The sequence below is a fragment of the Morus notabilis genome, unplaced genomic scaffold (genome assembly GCF_000414095.1).
Source record: "Morus notabilis unplaced genomic scaffold, ASM41409v2 Scaffold637, whole genome shotgun sequence".
Lineage (NCBI taxonomy): Eukaryota > Viridiplantae > Streptophyta > Magnoliopsida > Rosales > Moraceae > Morus > Morus notabilis.
The window spans coordinates 223595-231559 of NW_010362898.1; the positions used below are offsets into that span (position 1 = coordinate 223595).

General features: G+C 33.8%; 1 pseudogene; it reads left to right on the forward strand.

Annotated features, from left to right (window-relative positions):
- Positions 1–1483: 1483 nt before the first annotated feature.
- LOC21396078 lies at positions 1484–2897 on the forward strand (annotated as a pseudogene).
- The last annotated feature ends 5068 nt before the right edge of the window (positions 2898–7965 follow it).

Genomic DNA, 7965 nt, shown 5'->3' on the forward strand with positions numbered 1-7965 from the left:
CCCAACCTCTTTCCAATTCGTTGCTCCTTTGTTTTTTTTTTTTTATCGTTTTTTTTTTTGCTTTTTTTTTTGGTACTTTTTATTTTTTCTCTTCTTTTTCCTCGTCTTTTTTTATTGCATATTTTCACCTTTGATTTTTATACTTTTCAATACATCTCCTTTAAATTATTTTCTTACGGTTATTTAAAATATTTTGTTTTTCAAATTATATTGTTAAATTAATTTGTTCTCAAATGTGTATCTAAATAAATATCTTTTACGTGTGATCTTCATAAATTTCAACTTCAATTGTGAAACATTTCGCACTAGTTTTTTTCTTTTTTTTTTTGTCTTTTTTTCTTGTCTTTTGCTTCATATTTTTTCCACTTTTATCTTTATTTCTTTTATACTTTTTTTTTCTTCCTCTTTTTTCATTATGAGTTGTATAACCATTGTTTTAAGGGTTGTTTTAAAGGCATATTTAAATCATGATTTTTGATTATGACGTTTGAAATTTAAATTTTTTGTGAGAGAAAAACACTGTAGTATAATCAATGATTTGAGTTTGAGTATATATAGTAAACGAGCCCTAAATGACTTTTGCGCGCATTTTTATTAGTATTATCTAAATTTTTAAAAAAAGGATCAAAATGTTAAAAGTCAAAAGTTTGGGAACTCCAAGTACAAAATGTGGTACTAAGAGTTCGTTTTGTAGGAGGGATGGATTGATGAAAAGATGAATATGATATATGAGGGAGGTGGAGTGGAAAAGAAGGGATTGATTGTAATTTTCCTCAAAATTATTTGGTATGATAAAAATGAATGATTGTTATTATCCTTCTCTCTTGTTTGGTATTGAAAAGAAAGAAGGAGAGAATGATTGATTTGATTTGTAAAATTATTATATTGTCCATGCAAAATAAATTGGTTTAAAATTTTTAATATTCAAGTTGTACACATAAATAATTAAACTTTTAAGAAAACTTTTTACCTATTAGAACATTTTTTTTTTGGTGAAAAATAAGACTAATATAAACACATAAATAAAGGACTTTTCAGTATACTTGGTATTTTTTATATAAATTAATAGACATTTATGTATTCCATAGTGGAGTACAGAAACAATGTTAAATTGAAAAACAAAAAAAGAAATTTGAAAGGAAGAGAAATAATTAATTTCAAGAAACAAAACGAGGAGTAGAAGTGTAATTAATGGCCATATATAATAGCCTTCCTTCACTTTCTTTTAACAAAAAAAAAAAAAAAATTATAAGACGAGTATTATCAATATTGCAACAAGAGTTTTTGGGTTTCATTGGCATTCCATGATGATTCATATTAATGTAATGGTGGATTTCATTGAAGGAACATTATGCACATGCATTTGCGGACAGTATTGTTACTTGCTTTTTGTGCCTTCAAATGACCTTTTGATATGATCATTTAAGTATGTTAAGAGTTAATATGATCTGCTGCTTAGCTTAATTAATGTAGGGTGGTTGAGAATCTGAAGAAGCGTCTCGCCTGTCCTAGAGAGGCTCACGTTCAAGTAGCTCACTCCATGCCGCCTCAGAAGATAGAGATATTCAAGTCAATGGAAGATTGGGCTGAGGAGAACATTCTAGTTCACTTGAAGCCGGTCAATAAGTGCTGGCAACCTCAGGATTTTCTGCCTGATCCTGCTTCTGATGGATTCTATGACCAGGTTAAGGAACTGAGGGAGAGGGCTAAGGAAATTCCAGACGACTACTTTGTCGTTCTCGTGGGAGATATGATCACTGAAGAAGCCCTTCCGACTTACCAAACAATGCTTGATACCTTAGATGGTGTTCGGGACGCAACGGGTGCGAATCCTACTTCTTGGGCTGTTTGGACCAGGGCATGTACTGCTGAAGAGAACAGGCATGGTGACCTTCTCAATAAGTATCTCTACCTCACAGGACGCATTGACATGAGACAAATTGAAAAGACCATTCAATATTTGATTGGTTCTGGAATGGTGAGATAACTCAGTGAAATTAGCATTATTGCATTTGTTCTTTCTTTTATGCGATATATTATTTTTTACTGTTTGCACCCTACGTAACATCCATGACATACACAAAAATAATCCACACTTGCCAAATGGTAAGTGGTAACTGTAGACTATCACTTTTTTAAGCGATCGATATGTGGTTTTATATATTCACTTTTTTTTCGCGCTCCATAACATAGATGACCAACAAAAAAAAGTCTACATTTGGCAAATGGTTTTATCTCATCATTTAAAAGTTTTTTTTAGAGTTTTATTATTTCTTACTTTGATGACAATGTTGATCCTTTACTCATTGACCGCCTTTTTTTTATTATTATTTTTCATAGGATCCCCGGACAGAGAACAACCCATATCTTGGTTTCATCTACACTTCATTTCAGGAAAAAGGCTACTTTTATCTCCCATGGGAACGCTGCGAGGCACGCAAAGGAGCATGGGGATTGGAAGTTGGCAAAACTATGCGGACCAATAGCCGCGGATGAGAAGCGCCACGAGACGGCCTACACCAAGATTGTGGAAAAGCTCTTTGAGGTCGTGGCACTATCTTAGCTTTTGCGGACATGATGAAGAAGAAAATCTCTATGCCGGCTCACTTGATGTATGATGGCTGTGACGACAACCTTTTCAAGCACTATTCAGCCGTTGCACAGCGGCTTGGGGTCTACACTGCCAAGGACTACGCTGACATATTGGAGTTCTTGGTGAGAAGGTGGAAGGTGGAGAAGCTAACCGGACTTTCGGGTGACGGGCGTAAAGCGCAAGATTACGTTTGTGGGTTAGCCCCAAGAATCAGAAGGTTGGAGGAAAGGGCTCAATAGGAAGAGCCAAACAGGCTACAACCATACCATTTAGTTGGATATTTGACAGAGAAGTGAAGCTCTAAGTATCTTAAGAGAGGAGAAAAGAGAAGTAGGTCTTGGAAGAGTAGGGAAATGTAAATATAATTTTTTTTTTGAATTATATTGGAATCATTTTTTAAATTGTGTTTTTTTTTAATATTAGATTATTTTGAGTATGTGAAAAAATATTCTTTTCAAAAAAAAAAATGTTTAGCACGTAAAGCAAGAAAAAACACCGATTCGAGTTTTCAGTTCTAGGTTTCTACAGTTAAAAGTTCTCAGAAAATATTACATCTAATTTTTTCTGCTATAGTGAAAAGCTCTTAGAAAATGTCACATCTCAGCTCGAATTGAAAATCCGAATCTGTGAAGTGAACGGGCCTTAATTTTTATATTATCGTATTCCAATGCTTTTTAAATTCATTTTCGTTATCAAAATGATATTACAACCACTGCTATTTTCAAAATAACTTCTTCGAGAAACCTAAAAAACAGTCTTAAAAAGAACAAAAACGGTGCCATACATTTTTATTTTTATTTCTCCTTACAAAGAAGCATATAAAATAACAAGTATTTGTTATAACTAATACATCAAAAAAGAAAAAAGAAAAAACCATGGTGTGACTAAGCAGTTCTTCTCCAAGAAAAACGCACTCTGAGGCATGGAAGAGTTTTATTAAACTAAACTTCCATGCAAGTTTTATAAGAGTTCATGGTCTCTATATATTTTTATTTTTTAGGAAAAGTTAGTGACTTCATACAAATTAATTTTTTCTTGTAGATCCAAGAGCGCAGTGGACTCGCGCGATTATTATAAATTTATAATCTTTTTCAAATTATTAATTAAATTTACAAGTATACTTCCATATGAATAAGATTACCGTGAAAATAATATTAAAACAGCAATTAAGAAGCTTAATGTAAATTAGTTTCAGGACTTCTATTGAGAAATAGTATTGACGTAATCCAAATGCAAAATGTTGTGACAGTCTCCAGGAATTCGTTAATATTTCTATATCTACATCTATCTATAAGTATTATAGAAAAGGAGATACCTACTCTTCATAGTGAGTATATTTGACCTTGTAACTTTATATCTTTTTATTCCTATTCTATAAGATGACCACATAATCTATTGAGATTCTAAAAACAACCCTAAAAAGTTATTTATAGATAAAAAATATAAATACAAGTGTAAATACATCAAAGATCAAAGTACATGGTTGTTGATGTAAGAAAATAATAGTAAATTTGAAATAGAAATTAGTTTAATAAAAAATAGTGTATGAAGAATAAAGGGACATGGCGAGAGAGAGAGAGGAGTTATGTAGAGCTCGTTCAGTTTGCGGATTCGAGTTGAGATGTAATTTTATGTGAGAGCTTTTCACTGTAGCAAAAAAGTTAAATGTGACTTTTTGTGAAAGTTTTTACCGGTAATAAAATTAGAATTGAAAACTTGAATTAGTGAAATGAACCAGACCCTAGTTTCGAATTCTTTTAAAAAGTAAAGAATGCAAAAAAGAACAAATGTAAACAGAAAATAATACACAGGATTAAATTTAAAAAAAAAAAAATTAGGCGGGGAAGTTTAGTGACGCATTTGGCCCCACTCGCCCTTTGCCTAGATCTGTCACTGATGCTAATCATAAGTTACTATACCTGTAATTTTGTACCCATTTATCCAAATTATAATAGAATGGATGGTCAATTTATTTAATGTTATTCATAAATTTCTCTTGCTTTTCCGTTTATATGATGAATTACTTTGTTGCCATTATTCTAGAGTAGATTAACATTATTTATGTACAAAAACTAAGAGGCCGTACTTAAAAAAATAATAAAAAAAACTTTGAATTTCTTCAAATTAACACAACATGCTCCATAATTTCCATTCATTTCCCTGAATTAATCTAAAGACCACAAGCTTTTAGCAATTTTTCTTTATTAAACAAAAAGTTTTTGGAGATCTGAGGTGAAAGGAAACCTTCAAATATTGAGAACAGGAGATTAAAGACTATAAAAAAATAGAAGTTTATTGTCACGGCCGGATCCTTTCACAACGCGACAGTGTGATACTTAACACTTGTCTGATATTAAGTGAGCCTTATTAACCCTTAAATATTTAGGTAAATAGATAGGGAAAGAGCAAGAGAACAGAGAGAATGAAAGCTTTGATGAAAGAAAATTCTACTAATTCAAAAAAAGGAGTACAAATGAGGAAGTTATTTTGGACGGATTCATGGGGTTTCTATCCATAAGAATTGGTCCTAAATGAGGACCCTTCCTCCTATTCATAGGCCAAGAGACCTCTTTTTGAATCTTCTAGAACTTTATAGAAGTTTACTGGCCTAGAAACTTCTAGTAAGCTTTCTTGCTATATTCAAGGTTACACTACTTTCTAAAACTTTTCATAACTTTCTTATAAGTTCTACAAGTATCCTAAAACTTCAAGAGAGTTTTAAAGACTTCTAAAAAATTCTATAAAGATCTCAACGCTTTAAAAGATTCTAGAGTGTAGTAGAACTTTCTAGAACGTTAGAGATTCTTCTAAACTGTCTTAATTTTCCTAGAATTTTTAAGAGTATTCTACTTAATTCAAACCCTTAAAAGTACTCTGAAAAATTCAGAGTACTTTAAATTTTTTTGAGAGAACCCAATAACGAGAATTTTTTTAATTCAAATTCTTTATGAGTAAAAACGTTGTAGCATAATCAGCAACACGAGTTTAAACATGTCAAGCAAACGTGCCTAGTAAATTTAAAGTACAAAGAGATATTTACTGTGGATGCAAGCATAATTTGGGCTGGATCGACTTTTGACACCTACAGAAAAACTCTCACCTTTTTTGCCATGTGGCCGAACAAATGTTAGACTAAGAGGACTAAACTACCCATAAATAATATAGGGTTCTTTACTTATAAGTTTTTTTTTTTCTTGTGTCTCATTTTTCTCTCTTCCCCTCTCTTCGTCTATCTTCCTTTCTCTCTCATTCATCGACACTGTCACTGAGCTCCATCATTCCTTCCTTGCGACGTCACCGTGGGCCGCTCCTCCGTGTCTCCTCTCTCTGTCAGCAACTCTCTCATTAACGGCATGAGATCTGTGTAGAAGGATCGCCACATCACCATGAAACCACTGTGCGCCGCTCCTCTGTGTCTCGTCTCACTACAAACATTTCTCACATGAATGGCACAGATTTGTGCATGGAGATTTGTGGTGTTTTCTTAGTGCTTCGTTGCGTGTTTATCACTCAAAGTAGATTTTGGGGATCTCTTCCACTCAAGACGGAGATCCAGATATCTCCTATGTCGCACAGAGAAGCTCTAAAGATCTCATCCATCGCAATGATAAAGATCAAGATATCTCCTCCGTCGTGACGGCAAAGGTCCGGAGATCTCTGTGTGGATGAGATCTCACCGGAGATATCCTCTTGTGCGGTGTCCGTGGATGAGATCTCCAAATAAAAAGTCAGACCTTTTTTCCCTTCTTTTTCTTAATTGTTGCTCTGGTGGATTTTTGGTCTATTTGTTATAATTTTTAGTGGATTTTTGTGAATTTATTGAATTTTTTGGTATTTTGGCAATGGTGACGGTTGTACTATTGCCAATTATGGCATTTTCATCGGGTCGGATACCGGTGGTTATAGTTAACAGTTGGTAACTATAGATGTCATAGCGGATACGGGTAGAGGTATCAATTGGACAGCCCGGCCCAGCCTGTTACAGTGTGCAATTCGGCACAACTTAGCATTAAACTGTTACGGGCCGGGCCGGGATAACTTGTGTAAAGGGCTGAGTCTCATTTTCTCAACCCGCGGCCTAGGCGCGACCTTTGCCCGTTGAAGGCCCAAGCATGACCGAGGCACGGCCCAGGCCCGTGAAGGACCTGGCACGACCTAGCATAAGCCCAGGCATGGCCCTGCCCAGGTACCTCAACTGGTCGACCGATTCCTACTCAATGGTCAAACATAGATCCGTCGTAGAGCGAGATTAAGAGATAGAAAATACTATAAAAGGCCTATCTCTCTCACAATATTCTCAACTCTTCTATATCATTCTCAAGTCTCAACTTCTCTCACTCTCGTAACTCTATCTCTATATTCTCTCTCTGATTCTTAGCTTTCTCTCTCGATTCTTAACTTTCTCTTATCTCATTCATTTACAAATTTCAATCAAATTGAAGACATTCCGAAAAAAAGATAGTCTACTCATTATTTTTTATAATATTTTATTATTTAATGTTTATTTACATTGTTTTTTGTTTATAAATATTTTTGTTAACATTACTTTTTTTTTTAAAGAAAATGACGGAATCAAATATTCATGATTTTAGAGATCAACCATTTTATGATGATGAAATTTTGATGCATAACTCCAACCCCACTGATGAGGGTAATGTTCCGCTTGATGACCACTAAGTGCATAACAAGGTTACAGGAGAATGTGCAAGGGAAAAAGACCGCGCACAACTCCTGCATGGCAACATTACACATAAGAGTTACGACCAAATCTAAAAACATATGAAATTTACATGCGCGTGTTTTGTAAATATCGTAAAAAATACTTTTCCAACAAAAAAGGTAGGGTACAGCTCATCTCGATAGACATTGGAAAGCATGTCTACCATTACACCAAGGTGGTGGTGTGGACTCCCGCCAACAAGCACTTTCACTCACAAATCAAGGTTTACAAAATTTTTCATATGATGCATAACGTGCTCGTGAGGCACTAGCTAAATTTTTAAATAGTGCCAAATTATCATTGTCTTTTGCAGATGATGAAGCATTTGAAGAATTTATTCATACTGCATTTTGTCCATAATTTAAAAGGTTTAGTAGAAACACAACTAGAGCTGATTGCATGAAAGTTTTTTATGTAATGAGACAATCGCTTGTTGATAATTTTAGGTCTTTTAATGCTACAATCTCTAGCACATCTGATCTTTGAGAGAGTTGTAATAAAACTAATTATTTATGCGTCATGATTCATTATGTTGACGGGGATTGGGTTTTGTAAAAGTGAATTATTGGTTTTCGTTTATGTACTTTTCCACATAATGTTAATGCTATTTTTTCTACTATTATGGAAATTTTTAATTTTTATGGCATTGAAG